At 44.8% G+C, this 21,519-nt stretch overlaps 1 long non-coding RNA gene across 1 annotated transcript; it reads right to left on the bottom strand.

The window, feature by feature from the left end:
• Window positions 1-14,543: 14,543 nt before the first annotated feature.
• On the bottom strand, window positions 14,544-20,734 carry LOC136863334 (uncharacterized). Its single transcript, XR_010859203.2, has 3 exons — window positions 20,473-20,734; window positions 16,854-16,958; window positions 14,544-15,018 (listed from the first exon to the last, which is right to left on the bottom strand). It is a non-coding gene; the product is annotated as an uncharacterized lncRNA (long non-coding RNA).
• Window positions 20,735-21,519: the final 785 nt, after the last annotated feature.

Raw genomic sequence — 21,519 nt, 5'->3', positions numbered from 1 at the left:
TGTTCCACAGATACCTCGGAACACTAAATAAAGGTTGGACAAGATAAATGTAAGTCAGGAACCTGACACTAACAAGGGGCCACTTTTCGTCGCCTCTTACGATACGCAAGGGATACCGTGGGTTTATTCTTCCTAACTTCCACCGGGGGAAGACAGAGGATATCAAAAAGAAAGAGGAAGAGATCCGTCACTTTGAAAAATGAAGTAACGAACCGAATAATTCAAGGCCCACGAATGGCATGAAAATGAAATTCTCCGTAGACACCGAATGCTCTACTACAACCTGGGTCGGCAGAAAAAACAAGACTTGACTAAGGGAGGTTGGAAAGTATAGAAGAAAGTGAGGAGTCAGGCACAAGTAAGGGACCGTTTTAGTTGGCTCTTACGACACGCAGGCTTCTGCGTTCCCCAGCCACAGGGGGTAAACAGAGAGAAAAAAGAGATCCGTCACTTCGAAAAATGAGGTAACGGACCAAAAAATTCAAGGGTCATGAACGGCACGAAATTGAAAGGACCCCCTAGGCCACGAATGCTCTAATACCATCGGGGTCGGGAGAAAAAACAAGAATTGACTAAGGAAGGTCGAAAGTATGGAAGAAATTGAGGAGTCAGGCCCAAGTAATGGGCTCATTTTAGTCGCCTCTTACGACAGGCAGGAGATACCGTGTGTGTGTTCTCCGTCAGCGCCCCTGAACCACAGGGGGTGACAGAGAGAATATACGGAGAGGAGAAGGGATCCGTCACTTTGAAAAATGAAGTAACGTACCAAACATTACATGGGCCACGAAGGGCGTGAGAATGAAAGGCTCCCTAAGCCCCGTATGTTCTAAAACCATCGGGGTCCGGAGAAAAAAAGACTTGACTAAGGAAGGTCGGACAGCATAGAAGAAAGTGAGCTTTCTGGCACAAGTAATGGGCCCCTTTTGGTCGCCTCTTACGACAGGCAGAATATACCATGTATGTATTTTTCTTCTGCGTCCCCCAGCCACAGGGGGTAAACAGAGGGAAAAAAGGGATCCGTCACTTCGAAAAATGAAGTAACGGACCAAAAAATTTAAGGGTCATGAATGGCATGAAAATGAAAGGCGCCCTAGGCACCGAATGCTCTAATACCATCGGGGTCGGGAGAAAAAACAAGACTTGTCTAAGGAAGGTCGGAAGTGTGGAAGAAATTGAGGAGACTGGCCCAAGTAAGGGGTTCATTTTAGTCGCCTCTTACGACAGGCAGGGGATACCGTGTGTGTGTTCTTCGTCCGCGCCCCCGAAACACAAGGGGTGACAGAAAGAATACAAAGAGAAAAGAATGGATCCGTCACTTCGAAAAATGAAGTAACAGACCGAAAAATGGCAAAGGCCAAAAAGGGCCTGAGAATTAAAGACTCCCTAGGCCTCGAATGCTCCAATGCCTTCGGAGTCGGAAGAAAAACGATGGAAGTTCAGACAAGATAAATGTATGTCAGGAACCTGACAATCACATGGGGCCCCTTTTTGTCGCGTCATACGACACGCAGGAGGTCCCGTGGGTGTAGTCTTCCTCTCTGTACCCCACCCACCGGGGGAAGACAGAGGATATCAAAAAGAAAAAGAAACGGATCCGTCACTTCGAAAAATGAAGTAACGAACCGAAAAATTCAAGGGCCACGAATGGCGTGAAAATGAAAGTCTCCCTAGATCCCGAATGCTCTACTACCATCGGGGTCGGGAGAAAAAACAAGACGTGACTAAGGGAGGTTGGACAGTATAGAAGAAATTGAGGAGTCAGGCACAAGTATGGGACCGTTTTAGTTGCCTCTTACGACAGGCAGGCTTCTGCGTCCCTCAGCCACAGGGGGTAAACAGAGAGAAAAAAGGGATGTCACTTCGAAAAATAATGGAACGGACCAAAAAATTCACGGGTCATGAATGGCATGATATTGAAAGGCCTATTAGGCCCCGAATAAACTAATACCATCGGAGTCGGGAGAAAAAACAAGACTTGACAAAGGAAGGTCGGAAGTATGGAAGAAATTGAGGGGGCTGGCCCAAGTAGGGGGCGCATTTTAGTCGCCTCTTACGACATGCAGGGGATACAGTGTGTATGTTCTTCGTCTGCGCCCCCGAACCACAGGGGCTGACAGAGACAAAATAGAGAGAGAAGAAGGGATCCGTCACTTCGAGAAAGGAAGTAACGTATCAAAAAATACATGGGCCACGAAGGGGGTGAAAACGAAAGGCTCCCTAAGCCCCGAATGTTCTAAAGCCATCGGGGTCGCGAGAAAAAAACAAGACTTGACTAAGGAAGGTCGAAAGTATGGAAGAAATTGAGGAGTCTGGCCCAAGTAAGGGGCCCGTTTTAGTAGCCTATTACGACATGCAGGGGATACCGTGTGTGTGTTCTTCGTCTACGCCCCCGATGCCCAAGGGTGACAGAGAGAATATACAGAGAAAAGAAGGGATCCGTCACTTCGAAAAATGAAGTAACGTACGAGAAAAAAACCTGGGCCACAAAGGGCGTGAAAAGGAAACGCTCCCTAAGCCCCGAATGTTCTAATACCATCGGGGTCGGGAGAAAAGAAAAATACTTGACTAATAAAGGTCGGACAAGATAAATGTAAGTCAGGAACCTGACACAAACAAGGGGCCCCTTTTCGTCGCCTCTTACGATACGCAAGGGATACCGTGGGTTTATTCTTCCAAACTTCCACCGGGGGAAGACAGAGGATATCAAAAAGAAAGAGGAAGGGATCCGTCACTTCGAAAAATGAAGTAACGAACCGAACAATTCAAGGGCCACGAATGGCATGAAAATGAAAGTCTCCGTAGACACCGAATGCTCTCCTACAACCTGGGTCGGCAGGAAAAGCAAGACTTGCCTAAGGGAGGTTGGACAGTATAGAAGAAAGTGAGGAGTCAGGCACAAGTAAGGGACCGTTTTAGTTGGCCCTTACGAGAGGCAGGCTTCTGCGTCCCCCAGCCACAGGGGGTAAACAGAGAGAAAAAAGGGATCCGTCACTTCGAAAAATGAAGTAACGGACCAAACAATTTAAGGGTCATGAATGGCATGAAATTGAAAGGCCCCCTAGGCCACGAATCCTCTAATACCATCGGGGTCTGGGAGAAAAAACAAGACTTGACTAAGGAAGGTCGGAAGTATGGAAGAAATTGAGGAGCCTGGCAAAAATAAGGGGCCCATTTTAGTCGCCTCTTACGACATGCAGCGGATACCGTGTGTGTGTTCTTCGTCTGCGCCCCCGAAATACAGGGGGTGACAGAGAGAATATAAAGAGAAAAGAAGGGATCCGTCACTTCGAAAAATGAAGTAACAGACCAAAAAAATGGCAAGGGCCACAAAGGGCGTGGAAATTTAAGACTCCATCGACCTCGAATGCTCCAATGCCTTCGGGGTCGGAAGAAAAACGATGGAAGGTCAGACAAGATAAATGTAAGTCAGGAACCTGACCCTCACACGTGGCCACTTTTTGTCGCCTCGTACGACACGCAGGAGGTACCGTGGGTGTATTCTTCCACTCTGTCCCCCACCCACCGGGGGAAGACAGAGGATATCAAAAAGAAAAAGGAAGGGATCCGTCACTTCGAAAAATGAAGTAACGAACCGAAACATTTAAAGGTCATGAATGGCATGAAATTGAAAGGCCACCTAGGCCACGAATGCTCTAATACCATCAGGGTCGGAAGAAAAAACAAGGCTTGTCTAAGGAAGGTCGGAAGTATGGAAGATATTGAGGAGTCTGGCCCAAGTAAGGGGCCCATTTTTGTCGCCTCATACGACATGCAGGGGATAACGTGTGTGTGTTCTTCGTCTGCGGCCCCGATCCACAGGGGGGGCAGAGACAAAGTAAAGAGAAAAGAAGGTATCCGTCACTTCGAGAAATGAAGTAACGTATCAAAAAATGCATGGGCCACGAAGAACGTGAAAATGAAAGGCTCCTAAGCCCCGAATGTTCTAATACCACCGGGGTCGGGAGAAAAAAAAAAGACCTGACTAAGGAAGGTCGGACAGCATAGAAGAAAGTGAGCAGTATGTCACAAGTAATGGGCCCCTTTTGGTCGCCTCTTACGAGAGGCAGGATATACCATGTATGTATTTTTCTTCTGCGTCCCCCAGCCACAGCGGATAAACAGAGAGAAAAAAGGGATCCGTCACTTCGAAAAATGAAGTAACGGACCAAAAAATTTAAAGGTCATGAATGGCATGAAATTGAAAGGCCTCCTAGGCCACGAATGCTCTAATACCATCAGAGTCGGAAGAAAAAACAAGGCTTGTCTAAGGAAGGTCGGAAGTATGGAAGATATTGAGGAGTCTGGCCCAAATAAGGGGCTCATTTTAGTCGCCTCATACGACAGGCAGGGGATACCGTGTGTGTGTTCTTCGTCTGCGCCCCGAACTACAGGGGGTGATAGAGAGAATATAAAGAGAAAAGAAGGGATCCCTCACTTCGAAAAATGAAGTAACAGACAGAAAAATGGCAAAGGCCAAAAAGGGCGTGGAAATTAAAGACTCCCTAGGCCTCGAATGCTCCAATGCCATCGGGGTCGGAAGAAAAACGATGGAAGGTCGGACAAGATAAATGTAAGTCAGGAACCTGACACTCATATGGGGCCCCTTTTTGTCGCCTCCTACGACGACGCAGGGGATACCGTGGGTGTATTCTTCCTCTCTGTCCCACCCACCGGGGGAAGACAGATTATATCAAAAAAGAAAAAGAAAAAGGAAGGGATACGTCACTACGAAAAATGAAGTAATGAACGGAGTAATTCAAGGGCCACGAATGGCATGAAAATGAAAGTCTCCCTAGACACCGAATGCTCTACTACAATCGGAGTCGGCAGAAAAAACAAGACTTGACTAAGGGAGGTTGGACAGTATAGAACAAAGTGAGGAGTCAGGCACAAGTAAGGGACCGTTCTAGTTGCCTCTTACAACAGGCAGGGTATACCGTGTGTGTGTTCTTCGTCTGCGCCCCTGTACCACAGGGGGTGTCAGAGACAATGTAAAGAATGGGGTGAAAACGAAAGGCTCCCTAAGCCCCGAATGTTCTAATACCATCGGGGTCGGGAGAAAAAACAAGACTTGACTAAGGAAGGTCGGACAGCATAGAAGAAAGTGAGCAGTCTGGCACAAGTAATTGTCCCCTTTTGGTCGCCTCTTACGACAGGCAGGATACACCATGTATGTATTCTTCTTCTGCGTCCTCCAGCCACAGGGGGTAAACAGAGAGAAAAAAGGGATCCGTCACTTCGAAAAATGAAGTAACGGACCAGAAAATGTAAGGGTCATGAACGCATGAAATTGAAAGCCCCCCAGGCCCCGAATGCTCTAATACCATCGGGGTCGGGAGAAGAAACAAAAATTGACTATGGAAGGTCGGAAGTATGGAAGAAATTGAGGAGTCTGGCCCAAGTAAGGGGCTCATGTTAGTCGCCTCTTACCACAGGCAGGGGATACCGTGTGTGTGTTCTTCGTCTGCGCCCCCGAACTACAGGGGGTGATAGAGAGAATATAAAGAGAAAAGAAGGGATCCGTCACTTCGAAAAATGAAGTAGCAGACCAATAAATGGCACAGGCCACAAAGGGCGTGAAAATTAAAGACTCCCTAGGCGTCGAATGCTCCAATCCCATGGGGGTCCGAAGAAAAACGAGAGTTGACAAAGGAAGGTCGGACAAGATAAATGTAAGTCAAGAACCTGACACTAACAAGGGGCCCTTTTTGTCGCCTCTTATGACACGCAGGGGATACCGTGGGTGTATTCTTACTCTCTGTCATCCACCCACCGTGGAAACACAGATGATATCAAAAAAGAAAAAGGTAGGGATACGTCACTTCGAAAAATGAAGTAACGGACCAAAAAATCTTAGGGTCATGAATGGCATGAAATTGAAAAGCCCCCTAGGCCCCGAATGCTCTAATACCATCGGGGTCGGGATAAAAAACAAGACTTGACCAAGGAAGGTCGCCTTCTACGACAGGATGGTGACACTGTGCGTGTATTCTTCTTCTCGGCCCCCACAGACAGAATCGAGAACAAAGAAGGTGTCCGTCGCTTCGAAAAATGAAGTAACAGACCAAAAAATGGCAAGGGCACCAAGGGCGTGAAAATTAAAGACTCCCTAAGCCTCGATGCTTCAATACCATCGGGGTCGGAAGAAAAAGAAGAGATGATAAAGGAAGGTCGGACAGGTAAATGTAATTCAGTAGCCTGTCAAAAAAAGGCCCTTCTTGTCGCTTTCTACGACAGGAAGGTGATACCGTGTGTGTATTCTTCTTCTCAGCCCCCACAGACAGAATCGAGAACAATGAAGGGGTCCGTCGCTTCGAAAAATGAAGTAACAGACCAAGAAATGGCAAGGGCCACAAAGGGTGTGAAAATTACACACCTCCTAAGCCCCGATTGTTCTAATGCCATCGGGGTCGGGAGAAAGAAACAAGACTTGACTAAGGAAGGTCGGACAGTATAGAAGAAAGTGAGCAGTCTGGCACAATTAATGGGCCCCTTTTAGTCGCCTCTTACGACAGGCAGGTGATACCGTGTGTGTGTTCTTCGTCTGCGCCCCCGAACCAAAGGGGGTGAAAGAGAGAATATGAAGAGAAAAGAAGGGGTCCGTCACTTCGAAAAATGAAGTAACAGCTCAAAAAATGGTAAGGACCACAAAGGGCGTGAAAATTAAAGACTCCCTAGTCTCGAATGCTCCAACGCCATCGGGGTCTGAAGTAAAACAAGAGATGACAAAGGAAGGTCGGACAGGATAAATGTAAGTCAGGAACCTGACACTAACAAGGGGGACCTTTTAGTCGCTACTTACGACACGCAGGGGATAGCGTGGGTGTATTCTTCCTCTCTGTCCCCCACCCACCGGGGGAAGACAGAGGATATCAAAAAGAAAAAGGAAGGGATACGTCACTTCGAAAAATGAAGTAACGAACCGAATAATTCAAGGGCCAAGAATGGCATGAAAATGAGAGTCTCTCTAGACAACGAATGCTCTACTACCATCGGGGTCGGGCGAAAAAAACAAGACTTGATTAAGGAATGTCGGAAGTATGGAAGAAATTGAGGAGTCTGGCCCAAGTATGGGGCCCATTTTTGTCGCATCTTATGACATGCAGGGGATACCGCGTGTGCGTTCTTCGTCTGCGCCCCCGAACCACAGAGGGTGACAGAGAGAATATAAAGAGAAAAGAAGGGATCCGTCACCTCGAAAAATGAAGTAACAGACCAAAAAATGGCAAGAGCCACAAACGGCGTGAAAATTAAAGACTCCCCAGGCCTCGAATACTCCAATGCCATCGGGGTCTGAAGAAAAACAAGAGTTGACAAAGGAAGGTCGGACAGGTAAATGTAATTCAGTAGCCTGTCAAAAAAAGGCCCTTCTTGTCGCCTTCTACGACAGGAAGGTGATAACCGTGTGTGTATTCTTCCTCTCGGCCCCCACAGACAGAATCGAGAACAAAGAAAGGGTCCGTCGCTTCGAAAAATGAAGTAAGTGACCAAAAAACGGCAAGGGCCACAAAGGGCGTGAAAATTAAAGTCTCCCTAGGCCCGGAATGCTCCAATGCCATGGGGGTCCGATTAAAAACAAGAGTTGAAAAAGGAAGGTCGGACAAGATAAATGTAAGTCAGGAACCTGACACTAACAAGGGACCCTTTTTGTCGCCTCATACGACACGCAGGGGATACCGTAGGTGTATTCTTCCTCTCTGTCCCCCACCCACCGGGGGAAGACAGAGGTATCAAAAAAGAAAAAGGAAGGAATACGTCACTTCGAAAAATGAAGTAATGAACCGAATAATTCAAGGGCCACGAATGGCATGAAAATGAAAGTCCCCCTAGACACCGAATGCTGTACTACAACCTGGGACGGCAGAAAAAACAAGACTTGACTAAGGGAGGTTGGACAGTATAGAAGAAGTGAGGAGTCATGCACAAGTAAGGGACCGTTTTAGTTGCCTCTTACGACAGGCAGGCTTCTGCGTCCCCCAGCCACAGGGGTAAGCAGAGAGAAAATAGGGATCCGTCACTTCGAAAAATGAAGTAACGGACCAAAAAATTTAAGGGTCATGAATGGCATGAAATTGAAAGCCCCCCGGCCACGAATGCTCTAATACCATCCGGGTCGGGAGAAAAAACAAGACATGACTAAGGAAGGTCGGAAGTATGGAAGAAATTGAGGAGTCTGGCCCAAGTAAGGGGCTCATGTTAGTCGCCTCTTACGACGGGCAGGGGATACCGTGTGTGTGTTTTTTGTCTGGGCCCCCGAACCACAGGTGGTGACAGAGACAAAATAAAGAGAAAAGAATGGATCCGTCACTTCGAAAAATGAAGTAACGTACCAAAAACTACATGGGATACTAAGGGGCTGAAATTGAAAGGCTCCCTAAGAACCGAATGTTCTAATACCCGTGGAGTCGGGAGAAAAGAAAGACTTCACTAAAGAAGGTCGGACAGTATAGAAGAAAGTGAGCAGTCAGGCACAAGTAATGGGCCCCTTTTGGTCGCCTCTTACGACGCGCAGGATATACAATGTATGTATTTTTCTTCTGCGTCCCCCAGCCACACGGGATAAACAGAGAGGAAAAAGGGAATCGTCACTTCGAAAAATGAAGTAACGGACCAAAAAAATTAAGGGTCATGAATGGCATGAAATTGAAAGGCCCTCTATGCCCCGAATGCTCTAATACCGTCGGGGTCGGGAGAAAAAACGAGACTTGACTAAGGAAGATCGGAAGTATGGACGAAATTGACGAGTCTGGCCCAAGTAAGGGGCTCATTTTAGTCGCCCCTTACGACAGGCAGGGGATACCGTGTGTGTGTTCTTCGTCTGCGCCCCCGAAATACAGGGGGTGACAGAGAGAATATAAAGAGAAAAGAAGGGATCCGTCACTTCGAAAAATGAAGTAACAGACCAAAAAATGGCAAGGGCCACAAAGGGCGTGAAAAGGAATGACTCCCTAGACCTCGAATGCTCCAATGCCATCGGGGTCGGAAGAAAAACAAGAGTTGACAAAGGAAGGTCGGACAGGTAAATGTAATTCAGTAGCTTGCCAAAAAAAGTCCCTTCTTGACGCCTTCTAAGACAGGAAGGCGATACCGTGTGTGTATTCTTCTTCTCGGCCCCCACAGACAGAATCCAGGACAAAGAAGGGGTCCGTCGCTTCGAGAAATGAAGTAACAGACCAAAAAAATGGCAAGGGCCACAAAGGGCGTGAAAATGAAAGTCTCCCTACACACCGAATGCTCTACTACTATCGGGGTCGGAAAAAATACAAGACTTGACTAAGGAAGGTCGGAAGTATGGAAGAAATTGAGGAGTCTGGCCCAAGTAAGGGGCCCATTTTTTTCGCCTCTTACGACATGCAGGGGATAACGTGTGTGTGTTCTTCGTCTGCGCCCCTGAACCACACGGGGTGAAAAACAGAATATAAAGAGAAAAGAAGGGATCCGTCACTTCGAGAAATGAAGTAACGTAGCAAAAAACACATGGGCCACGAAGGGGATGAAAACGAAAGGCTCCCTACGCCCCGAATGTTCTAAAGCCATCGGGGTCGAGAGAAAAGAACAAGACTTGACTAAGGAATGTCGGACAGTATAGAAGAAGGTGAGCAGTCTGGCACAAGCAATGGGCCCCTTTTGGTCCCCTCCTACGACAGGCAGGGGATAACATGTATGTATTCATCTTCTGCGTCCCCCAGCCACAGGCGGTAAACAGTGAGAAAAAAAAGCATCCGTCTCTTCGAAAAATGAAATAACGGACCAAAAAATTTAAGGGTAATGTATGGCCTGAAATTGAAAGGCCCCCTAGGCCCCGAATGCTCTAATACCATCGGGGTCGGGAGAAAGAACAAGGCTTGACTAAGAAAGGTCGAAAGGATGGAAGAAATTGAGGAGTCTGGCCCAAGTAAGGGGCCCATTTTATTCGCCTCTTACGACATGCAGGGGATACCGTGTGTGTGTTCTTCGTCTGCGCCCCCGATCCCCAGGGGTGACAGAGAGAATATACAGAGAAAAGAATGGATCCGTCACTTCGAAAAATGAAGTAACGGACCAAAAAATTTAAGGTTCATGAATGGCATGAAATGGAAAGGCTCCCTAGGACCCGGATGCTCTAATACCATCGGGGTCGGGAGAAAAAACAAGAATTGACTAAGGAAGGTCGGAAGAATGGAAGAAATTGAGGAGTCTGGCCCAAGTAGGGGGCCCATTTTCGTCGCCTCTTACGACATGCAGGGGATACCGTGTGTGTGTTCTTCGTATGCGCCCCCGATCCACAGGGGGTGACTGAGACAAAATAAAGAGAAAAGAATGGATGCGTCACTTCGAGAAATGAAGTAACGTACCCAGAAATACATGGGCCACGAAGGGCGTGAGAATGAAAGGCTCCCTAACCCCCGAATGTTCTAATACCATCAGGGTCCGGAGAAAAATAAAGACTTGACTAAGGAAGGTCGGACAGCATAGAAGAAAGTGAGCAGTCTGGCACAAGTAATGGGCCCCTTTTGGTCGCCTCTTACGACAGGCAGGATATACCATGTATGTATTTTTCTTCTGCGTCCCCCAGCCACAGGGAGTAAACAAAGAGAAAAAAGGGATCCGTCACTTCGAAAAATGAAGTAACAGACCGAAAAATGGCAAAGGCCACAAAGGGCGTGAAATTTAAAGACTCCATAGGCCTCGAATGCTCCAACGCCATCGGGGTCGGAAGAAAAACGATGGAAGGTCAGACAAGATAAATGTAAGTCTGGAACCTGACACTCACATGGGACCCCTTTTTGTCGCCTCTTACGATACACAGGGGAATCCGTGGGTGTATTCTTCCTCTCTGTCCCCCACCCACCGGGGGAAGACAGAGGATATCAAAAAAGATAAAGGAAGGGATACGTCACTTCGAAAAATGAAGTAATGAACCGAATAATTCGAGGCCACGAATGGCATGAAAATAAAAGTCTCCCTAGACACCTAATGCTCTAATAAACTCGGGGTCGGCAGAAAAAACAAGACTTGACTAAGGATGTCGGACAGTAGAGAAGAAAGTGAGCAGTCTGGCACAAGTAATGGGCCCCTTTTGGTCGCCTCTTACGACAGGCAGGTTATACTATGTATGTATTCTTCTTCTGCGTCCTCCAGCCACAGGGGGTAAACAGAGAGAAAAAAGGGATCCGTCACTTCGAAAAATGAAGTACCGGACCGTAAAATTTAAGGGTCATAAATGGCATGAAATTGAAAAGCCCCCTAGGCCCCGAATGCGCTAATACCATCGGGGTCGGGATAAAAAACAAGACTTGACCAAGGAAGGTCTGAAGTATGGAAGAAATTGAGGAGTCTGGCCAAAGTAAGGGGCTCATTATAGTCGCCTCTTACGACAGGCAGGTGATACCGTGTGCGTGTTCTTTGTCTGCCCCCCCGAACCACAGGGGGTGACAGAGAGAATATAAAGAGAAAAGAAGGGATCCGTCACTTCGAAAAATGAAGTAACAGACCAAAAAATGGCAAGGGCCACAAAGGGCGTGAAAATTAAAGACTCCCTAGGCCGCGAATGCTCCAATGCCATCGGGGTCGGAAGAAAACCAAGAGTTGACAAAGGCAGGTCGGACAGGTAAATGTAATTAGTAGCCTGTCAAAAAAAGGCCTTTCTTGTCGCCTTCTACGTCAGGATGGTGATACTGTGCGTGTATTCTTCTTCTCGGCCCCCACAGACAGAATCGAGAACAAAGAAGGGGTCCGCCGCTTCAAAAAATGAAGTAACAGACCAAAAAATGGCAAGGGCCACAAAGGGCGTGAAAATTAAAGACTCCCTAGGCCTCGAATGCTCCAATACCATCGGGGTCGGAAGAAAAAGAAGAGATGATAAAGGAAGGTCGGACAGGTAAATGTAATTCAGTAGCCTGTCAAAAAAAGGCCCTTCTTGTCGCTTTCTACGACAGGAAGGTGATACCGTGTGTGTATTCTTCTTCTCGGCCCCCACAGACAGAATCGAGAACAAAGAAGGGGTCCGTCGCTTCGAAAAATGAAGTAACAGATCAATAAATGGTAAGGGCCACAAAGGGCGTGAAAATTAAAGACTGCCTAGTCTCGAATGCTCCAACGCCATCGGGGTCGGAAGAAAAACAAGAGATGACAAAGGAAGGTCGGACAGGATAAATGTAAGTCAGGAACCTGACACTAACATGGGGGACCTTTTAGTCGCCTCTTACGACACGCAGGGGATAGCGTGGGTGTATTCTTCCTCTCTGTCCCCCACCCACCGGGGGAAGACAGGATATCAAAAAGAAAAAGGAAGGGATACGTCACTTCGAAAAATGAAGTAACGAACCGAATAATTTCAAGGGCCAAGAATGGCATGAAAATGAGAGTCTCCCTAGACAACGAATGCTCTACTACCAACGGGGTCGGGCGAAAAAAAACAAGACTTGACTAAGGGAGGTTAGACAGTATAGAAGAAAGTGAGGATTCAGGCACAATAAGGGGACCGTTTTTGTTGCCTCTTACAACAGGCAGGCTTCTGCGTCCCCCAGCCACAGTGGGTAAACAGAGAAAAAAAAGGGTTCCGTCACTTCGACAAATGAAGTAAGGGACCAAAAAATTTAAGGGTCATGAATGGCATGAAATTGAAAGGCCCACTAGGCCCCGAATGCTCTAATACAATCGGGGTCGGGAGAAAAAACAAGAATTGACTAAGGAAGGTGGGAATTATGGAAGAAATTGAGGAGTCTGGCCCAAGTAAGGGCCCCATTTTGGTCGCCTCTGTAAGCCATGCAGGGGATACCGTGTGTGTGTTCTTCGTCTGCGGCCCCGATCCACATGGGGCGAGTGAGACAAAATAAAGAGAAAAGAAAGAATCCGTCACATCGAAAAATAAAGTTACGTACCAAAATGTACATGGGCCACGAAAGGCGTGAAAATGAAAGGCTCCCTAAGCTCCGAATGTTCTAATACCATCGGGGTCGGGAGAAAAAAAATACTTGGCTAAGGAAGGTCGGACAGTATAGAAGAAAGTGAGCAGTCTGGCACAAGGAAGGGCCCCTTTCAGTCGCCTCTTACGACAGGCAGGGGATACCGTGTGTGTGTTCATCGTCTGCGCCCCCGAACCACGGGGGGTGACACAGACAGAATAAAGAGAACAGAAGGGATCCGTCACTTCGAAAAATGAAGTAACATACCAAAAATTTCAAGGCCCAAGGTGGGCGTGAAAATGAAATTCTCCCTAGGCCCCGAATGCTGTAATACTATCGGGGTCGGAAAGAAACAAGCGTTGACAAAGGAAGGTCGGACAGGTAAATATAAGTCAGGAGCCTGGCACAAATAAAGGGCCCCTTTTAGTCGCCTCTTACGACAGGCAGGTATACCGTGGGTGTATTCTTCTTCTCAGTCCCCCACCCACAGGGGGCGGACAGAGGTTATCAACAAGGAAAAGGAAGGGATCTGTCACTTCGAAAAATGAAGTAAGAGACCAAAAAAGGCAAGAGCCACAAAGGGCATGAAAATGAAAGCCTCCCTACGCCTCGTTTAATCTAATACCGTCGGTGTGAAAAAAAAATACAGGAACTAAGTGAGGTCGGACAGGATAAGTGAAAGTGAGGAGCCTGTCACATGTAATGGGCCCCTTTTATTTGCCTCTTACGAAAGGCAGGATATACCGTGGGTGTATTCTTCTTCTGAGTCCCCCACCCACAGGGGGTAGACAGAGGATATCAAAAAGAAAGAGGAAGGGATCCGTCACTTCGAAAAATGAAGTAACGAACCGAGTAATTCAAGGGCCACGAATGGCATGAAAATGAAAGTCTCTCTAGACACCGAATGCTCTACTACCATCGGGGTCGGGCGAAAAAACAAGACTTGACTAAGGGAGGTTGGACAGTATAGAAGAAAGTGAGGAGTCAGGCACAAGTAAGGGACCCTTTCAGTTGCCTCTTACGACAGGCAGGCTTCTGCGTGCCCCAGCCACAGGGGGTAAACAGACAGAAAAAAGGGATGTCACTTCGAAAAATGAAGTAACGGACCAAAAAATTCAAGGGCCACGAATGGCATGAAAATGAAAGTCCCCCTAAGCCCCAACTGCCTTAATATCAACGAGGTCGGGAGAAAAACAAGACTTGACTAAGGGAGGTCGGACAGTATGGAAGATAGTGAGGAGGCTGTTAGAAGTAATGGGCAGCTTTTAGTCTCGTCTTACCACAGGCAGGGGATACCAAGTCTGTATTCTTCTTCTGTGTCACCGAACCACAGGGGGTGACAGAGAGACAATAAAGAAAGTAGAAGGGATCCGTCACTTCGAAGAATGAAGTAACGGATCAAAACTTTCAAGGGCCATGAATTGCATGAAAACGAAAGGCTCCCTAAGTCCCGAATGCTGTAATACCATCGGGGCCTGGAGAAAAACAAGACTTCGCTAAGGGTGGTCAGACAGAATAGAAGAAAGTGAGGAGTCTGGCACAAGTAAGGGTCCCTTTTTAGTCGCCTCTTACGACAGGTGGCCGATACCGTGGGTGTATTTTTCATCTACGTCCCCCACCCACGGGTGTAGTTGAAAGAGACGAGTCGAGCAAATGTACACTGTGTCTCCTCATGCTGAACGTGGTGAAGAAGCTCTTGGCATCGCAAGTGATGCTGCACCCAGATAATACTATTCTGGTGGTTTTGATCATAGTTTTAATAGCAACCATCCTCGGTTAATACTAATAATAGATGAATAGGAAGAGGAAAAAATCCCTCGTAGAAATGCTGTTGAGGTACAAATGGTTTCGTACCCCTTCATCTGTCTTGAGAAGAGATTTTTTGTTGTTTCTCATTTTCACTGCCAGGGCAATGTCATGATAATTTCCATTCATTTGCAACTGATGATTTCTTCCATCTTCTCACCAATTTCATTCACCACCATTCATTTCATCCTCAGAAGCTTCTCAAATGGTGTTGGCATCAGGAAGGGCATCCAGCCATAAAAACATGCCATGTTATTTCATTTGCTTGATCCCAGGCACCATATCAGGACACAGGACTAGGGTGTAAATATTTTTATTCTGACATCTGTAATGAGACAGACAAAGTAATGCATAAGTTTGGCAATTCTTCTTTAATAATAAAAGATAAATTTCAATACAATATATCAAGTAAGTGAAATTACATCTGTCTTGGGACTGGTTTCAGCCACCTAGTGGCCATCTACAGCCAAATAAAATTAAACAGATTATGTGATAACTAAAACATATGTATAACAGACAAAGACAATGTTGCAGGAATAATTATTACATTTCATAATCTTTGTAATTTTATTTTGACTGAAGATTGCCACTAGGTGGCTGAAACTAGTTCCAAGACTGATTAATGTAACTTACATGTTATATTGCATTGAAAAGGTCAATTTATTTCTTATAATTGCACCTCAATATAGAACAAAAATGAAATTTATAGCTTATAACAATTCTCCTTTAATTCAGTAACTATTTTGTTGAATGTTGAAAATGAGATTCTGCCTAGCCTAGATTATCTCTTACATGTGTCTGTTCATACAGCAGAAGATACTGATAATGTTAGTTTGCAGCAGATTTGTTGAGGGTCAAATTACCAAGTTGCTTCACAAAATGAAGTTACGATCCTTTAAATAATGACTATCATAATTAAATTTCAGATATCTGCCTTAAAAATAACATTTCCAAAAAATTTCATGCTTAACTCACTCAGCGCCAAGCACACTGATCGACGTTTTAAAACTAGCACGCTGGTAGTGCCAAACACGTCGATTGACGTTTAAGTGCATATGTTCAAATAGTTGTTTGTAGCTCCCATAGATGTCACCCAAATCCAGTCTAACTTTCACAGATTGAAAATGAAGGATCAATGTATCGATCGATAAACATGCGAACCATATCCCTTAGTAAAGTAACTTTCTGTTGACAACCAAACACGTGCTATCTTCACTTGTTGAGTAACCGCGTGTTTGTTCTCTGTTAGTGTCTTTGTGCTTTTGTAAAATGTCCTGTAAATTGCACAAAAGTGCAGATGTCTTGCAGGAAAGTGATAAAGCGATATACAGGGTATGTTAGAAGTAGTTTATGCTGATTGTGAGTCAAAAAATTATTTAAAGCCTCGTGTGGAGGAAGGTGATAGCGATTCATCTGATGAAGTCGCAAGTGCTGAACATGATGACGTAGGTCCAGCAATATTCAATGATTTATTTTTGGAGGATATAACTGCTGTTGATTCAGATAACTGGTCAGAGACTCGGACACATGCCCAATTATTCGAGGAATGCAGGTATGAGTAAATTACGTTGTGATGAAAATTGCATCGCATACTTGATGTTGTTTTTCACGGCGGCATTTCTGTAATTTCTTGTAACAGAAACTAACCAATACACAGAACAATTTTTGAGCACAGTAGCAAGACCATTTACTAAATACTGCAGGTATGATAATTGGAGACCTGTTACTTTGGATGAAATGAAAAATATTTTAGGACCCCAGATGATGACCGGTATGATAAAAAAAAGAAGCCTAAGTTAGAAATGTATTGGACAAACATGTTTGCTACTCACATATTCAATGAAGTTATGCCTAGAATTTGCTTGCAGCTCATTTTAAACATTGCTGAAGTTAACTTTAAATTTTCATGGTATTATATGTGCTACTTTTCTTTATATGCACTTTTATATGTAATTATGTCAAACCAGTTCACCTCCCTTGGAAATGTCTGGCACAGGGCAATTAAATTGCCTCAGAATGCTTGGCAGTGAATGTGTTAACAGATATATATCCTACCATTGTAAAAGACAAAGTTTGCTCAGAAAGAAAAGCATGATGTATAAAATGTATCTTAAATGTAAAAGAATTAAACATTTATTTTTATCCAGAAATGTTGATTACCTCCATGAAATGAAATAAAGCAGATTCAATGTAGGGTATATCTGAGCATTGCCACTGCTGCAGGCAGTAGAATTCACTCTGGCAGAACTGCTGAAGTACCGGTACCTGTAAAGAATTTAATGACGAATTAACTCCAAGAAAATGAATGCTGAACAGGTATGACCAGTTAGAGACATTACAATAAAATTATTTTACAAAAATATATTATTACACAAATTCAAACACAACTTCATAGAAATAGAGGCACTTTTGATGAACTGTGCTAGGATTCGTACCAGGGGAGGATCCAGGGAGCACTTTTAGTGGGGAGGTTGGGGGGGACTTTGACCGTCAACCCTAGGGGGTATGAAAATTTGGCAGGAAGAGAAGTTCGGAGTAATCCCAAAATATAACTAACTTTACCATTTGAATGTATTTGAAAAAGCTTCCAGCCACAAGAAATTAAATGGATTAATTAGTCAATCAATATGTTTCATTTTCAAATAGAGGTATTAGCCTTAGTGACAAATTTCAAGTAAAATTATAACTGAAAGGCCCCAGCCACCAGGGGTCGGCATAGTGAGGTGACGCCGTGTAGGCAATCAGAGTGTCAATTTCAAAGTTCCGTTTTACTCCGCCAAATTGCAAGTCTTTAATCAATTTTCACGAATAGACACCAAATGTACCACCAGAGATCTTTAATATGCTGACATCGTACTACATAGAATGGCGAGGATTTTTTTTTTTTTTTTTTTTTTTTTGGTAGCCTCAGCTACAAGACCGGAGCAGGTTAAAGGACTGAGGCAAATTCACCCAATTTCCAACAATCTAAAATGGGACAATGACTAGTGGTAGTGGTGATTATTGTTTTAAGAGGAAGTTCAACTATGTAACCAACCTCTATTAACACTTATCAGAGGGAAATCACTTCGAAAAATTAAACAAACAAACAAAGACAAGGGCCACAAAGGACGTAAAAGTGAAAGTCTCCTTGGCCTCAAATGCTCCAATACCGTTGGGGTCAGAAAAGAACAAGAGTTGACCAAGGGAGACAATTACTGGACGCAGCTGCAAGTTGCCCAAATTGCTACAGGTATACATTGCCTGTATCCAGTAAACAAAGTGGAAAGGTGCGAAAACCATTGACACTGGTGAAGGGTACACGCTCTAGTACTATGTCACAACATCCTGCCAAAATAGTGTGGAAATTGTCGTCACCAATGGATTGTGAAATAACATCACCTTCGTAAAACGTACATACATTTGCTTGATTGACATCCAAGTTGTCACCGGGTCAACAATAGTACGCATCATCTCTTGTTACGTTCCATAGGTATGATGCCTATTAGAGGAACAAGATGGATTTTGGACAGAACTGGAATCATACATCAACTCAACTGATGTCAGTGAACATCTGCTAATTGGTAGAGATCTCAACGGCCACGTTGACTACTCAATGGATGGTTTCAATTGATGGCATGGTAGATTCAGGTTTGGTGTAATAACAAAGATGGTGAACATGCCATGGAATGAGGCTTGGCAAAAGTAAATGCATTCTTTAAGAAACGCATGCACAGCATTATCACGTGCAGCATAGGATTGGTCGTCGCAAGTCACAAATCGTTTACTGGATGGTGAACAGGAAGGATATAAGGCTATTAATGGACTGTTACGTGATAACATCAGACATCATTCCTCAGCATATTCTCCTGGTTCTTCAATTTCAGCTTCCCCTTCACCCACCTTTCTGACCTGTCACTACTATAGAACACATCAACTGGTGAAAGCTTCACATCAAAGCAAAAGTGCTAATGGAGATCATCTTTCCCCACATGAATACTGACTGCCTTGTGCAGGATACATGGGGTGTGATCGCTGCACAAATTTGATCCAATGCAGAAGACATAGTAGGAGTGACAAAACCAGGAAAGCGTTTCATGGACAAAGAGGTCTGGTGATGGAACAATGAGGTCCAGCATGCAGTGAAGTCCAAGAAGATCACCAATTGATTTGGACTGCTATAGGGAAGTCAAATCTGTCACCAAACGAACAGTAGAAACTGCCAAAGACAATTACTTCTGTGATTTCTATGAACAATTATATTGAACCAGAGGAGCCAATACTATCTGTAGGATCACCAGATTTCATCATCGCGCCACAGAAGTTATTGGTCATGTCATCCACATCAAGGACGAACACTGACATCTCCTTTAAAAACCCTACTTTAACACTGGTGTGAACAATTCACTGTAATTTGTAATGAGGATTTCCCACACCTAACTATTCCCACAGCCAATCAAGTACAGAGTGCAGTTCCACCCACCACGCCTGCCGAGGTTGCAGCTGCCATCCACGCAATGAAAAACAGCAAAGCAACTGAACCTGATTTCATCCCTGTTGAAGTTTTGAAGGAGATGGGAAATGTGGAAATGAATTTCTAGCAAAATTCTATAACAAATGCATTGAAGACAATGACATACCATCCACCTAGAAGACCAGTATCTAGAAAAGGAAGGGTGATGTTACTATCTGCGCCAACTACCGCCACTTCATCTCCTCTCCTCTGCCACACCAGGAAAATCTTTGAGCGGGTGACTGACACACCTAGAAGCAACAGTACTGTCTCATCAAATCAACGTGGCTTCCTTAAAGGCCGCAGAACAGATGCTACACATTCTATCCAGTTGCTGGCAGGGACGCACAGAGAGAAGAAAAGAATGGTCCATATGGCCTTTCTAGATTTAGAAAAAGGCACTTCACCAGGTTTTTCAAGAACTCATCTGGTGTTTGCTCCGTACGCATGTTGTCGAGTCTCAGAGAAATATGTCCGTTGTGTTCAGCTCCTCTACCACAAGTCTCTAAACTTTGTCCACTGTGCAGCTGGCGTCACAGCATCATTTGACATTCGAGTGGACGCTCATCCTGTGCATGGATACAGTAACCGCGGACCTGTAAACACCCCATCTACGGACACTTCTCCATACATATGAAGTTATGGTGGATAGCGACTCATGAAAGATACTTAATGAATAGGTCATCGAGTTGAAAACAAGCAAATAACTTAATATGATAACAGTGGAAACTCCTGCTAGAAAGTGGTAACATTTGCAATAGCGCCACTTAAGACTAGAGTTGATGCCGGTTATAGTACTCAGTGCATCATGTGAGGCATACTATAATAAGTTTAAATTATGGAAATATTACTTGGACTAGCTTCTTCAGGAGAGATATGTTCATTAATTCAGCTTTTTGCCATAATGGAAGGTAGAATGTGCTGCTGTCACCCTACATCAATTACACTCTGCACGCAAGATTTCAAGTTAAAATACTTTTAGTTTTTTCTGCGCACATTATTCACAATGCCTTCATCTGTATGTATTCCTTGTACTTATTAGTGTTTTGCACAATTTACAACAGTTAAAAATGTTCTTTTCAATCATGTGACAGAAAGACGTATCTAAATTTATCTGCTACATGTCTTGGCCTTAGAAGATGAGAGAGCGACTACAGATTCTTTGGTTGCTTCCTAGACCTTCCCTATCCCATCGCCGCCATAAGACCTATTTGTGTCGGTGCGATGTAAAGCAAAATAGCGAAGCAATGTGAAAAACAGAACCAGAATATTTGGTATTAAGCTTACCTTAATGCAGTGGAGGGCACAATTCGCCGGCAGCCTTAAAGAACTACTGTATCTGGCCACGCAACTCAAACCTTACGTCAGAAGTTGCTCAAATCTACAAAAGTTGTCTTACTACAATGCAACTTAACGGCGATATTGCTGTCGCTAATAAAACAACATTTACACACATCCGTATCACACAAAGGAAGGAAGCCAAACGCCACCAACCAACAGAGGTACCTAACAATGTAGGCTTGCTATTTGATATATGACGCGCGTGCGACCTGCGTGCGACTGCGCTCTACGTAAGTTAGCGTCTGACGGGACGTACGATGGCAGCACGGCCGCACCCTTACGGAGCATGCCGAAGATTTCCGAACGGCGTACTCCCGAAGATTTCCGAACGGCTTACTCTACGAAGAGAACCGAGCAGTGGCGATTTCGCATTGACATTCCTTAAACTTCGGATCCGATAACAGCTCCTTTAGGAAACGCTGTTGGGAAAATCGGTTTTGGCATGTTCTCAGAGCGTAAGGGATTTAGATAGCTTATCAGCTCTCACGTAAACCTGAAATGTTACTAAAGTGCGATGTACTGCCCTGTCTGGTGGATGGCTCCACCAAGGGGGAAAGAACATGCAAAATCGGCAATAACTCCACACTTCCAGACGCTTTGACATTTTAGACGGCGACATACCAGAGACTACAGTACTGTACGCTGACATCACCTGTCGACGGGTCAATGAGAGACGTCCGCTCTCCTTTCATCTAAGTACAGCCGCAAGATTATTTCGGAAATAGGCTATTCCAATTTCCTATTTTCAGCAAAATAAGAAATAAAGCCACGAGGCATCATTATGCAGACTTTTTATTCGCTTTAAAGGACAAAGTCTCACTTGCTAAAATATATTTAGGGTTGTTAGTGCTACAATAATACAATCGTATTTAATAGCAATGATTTTTTCGGCTAGATTCTAGCTATTCGTAAGTTAGAGACCTCCAGAAAACCCGCTAGCCGCTAGCGTTGATTTTCACCCGCCAACTCAACATTAAAAGCCTCCAGATCCAG

Source organism: Anabrus simplex, chromosome 2, assembly GCF_040414725.1.
Source record: "Anabrus simplex isolate iqAnaSimp1 chromosome 2, ASM4041472v1, whole genome shotgun sequence".
Lineage (NCBI taxonomy): Eukaryota > Metazoa > Arthropoda > Insecta > Orthoptera > Tettigoniidae > Anabrus > Anabrus simplex.
The sequence above is the reverse complement of the archived record's forward strand: the minus strand, read 5'-3'. Positions and strand labels throughout refer to the sequence as shown.